This window comes from Austrofundulus limnaeus, unplaced genomic scaffold (genome assembly GCF_001266775.1).
Source record: "Austrofundulus limnaeus strain Quisiro unplaced genomic scaffold, Austrofundulus_limnaeus-1.0 Scaffold2071, whole genome shotgun sequence".
Taxonomy (NCBI): domain Eukaryota; kingdom Metazoa; phylum Chordata; class Actinopteri; order Cyprinodontiformes; family Rivulidae; genus Austrofundulus; species Austrofundulus limnaeus.
The window spans coordinates 50,656-51,503 of record NW_013954473.1 but is presented as its reverse complement, the minus strand read 5'-3'; positions in this window follow the sequence as shown (position 1 = coordinate 51,503).

Sequence of the window (848 nt, the reverse complement as noted above, 5' to 3'; positions counted from 1 at the left end):
CAACAGATGAAGAAATAGAAAATTAGCATTTATTTATTTATTGCGGCTACCTGGTTTGCTAGTTAAAAATTAAGAGTTAAACTATGCTATTATCAGAACAGAAGGTGGATCTAGTTAGAATTTTTAAAGAAGAAATTAGCTACATTAACTAGATAAATAACTAGAGTCGGTGGTTAGTTGGTTTAAGAAATGTGAACCTAGCTAGCTAGAGTTTATCCATTTATTTAGCAGCAGCTGCCATTTATTAAAATAGTTCAACAATTGTACAATAATTAGTACTATACAGCAGCAGTGTTAAAAGTTGTGATTTCAGAAAATAAAATGACAACAGTTTTCTGTTTCTGTTTTCATTTAAACAGGAAAAAGACATTTAAATTGTTTTACATTATTTCGATCTGAAGTATAGGATAGCCATCGTAAATCTGCCCATTTATCATAATTTGTTTTAATTTTAAAATGAAAAACTGATGACCAACATCTAACATGCTTGGAGCCGAGGACAGCTCCCGGGCCGAAAGCTGCACAAAAGCCCGAGCTGCTACCTCGGCTTGTGGCCATAGACCCTGTCAAAAAGTCACTTTATTCACAAGAAATTCAACTTTATGCAAAGATAAAGGCCAGCTCTGCTGTGTTAGCATAGAGGTGCTAACGTAGCAGCGCTGGCGGCACGCAGCTAGAGGACGTGTTAACGTAGCTTAAAACTTCTCATAATAAGGAGATAAGCAGCCAAACATGTTAAGAAGATGTTTCACTTACTGCATCTCTGTGGTTTCCAGCAGCCATGATGTGGACTTACTTCAACCACTGTTGTCAGAGTGGACTAACAGTTTTCAGCACAAACACACAAA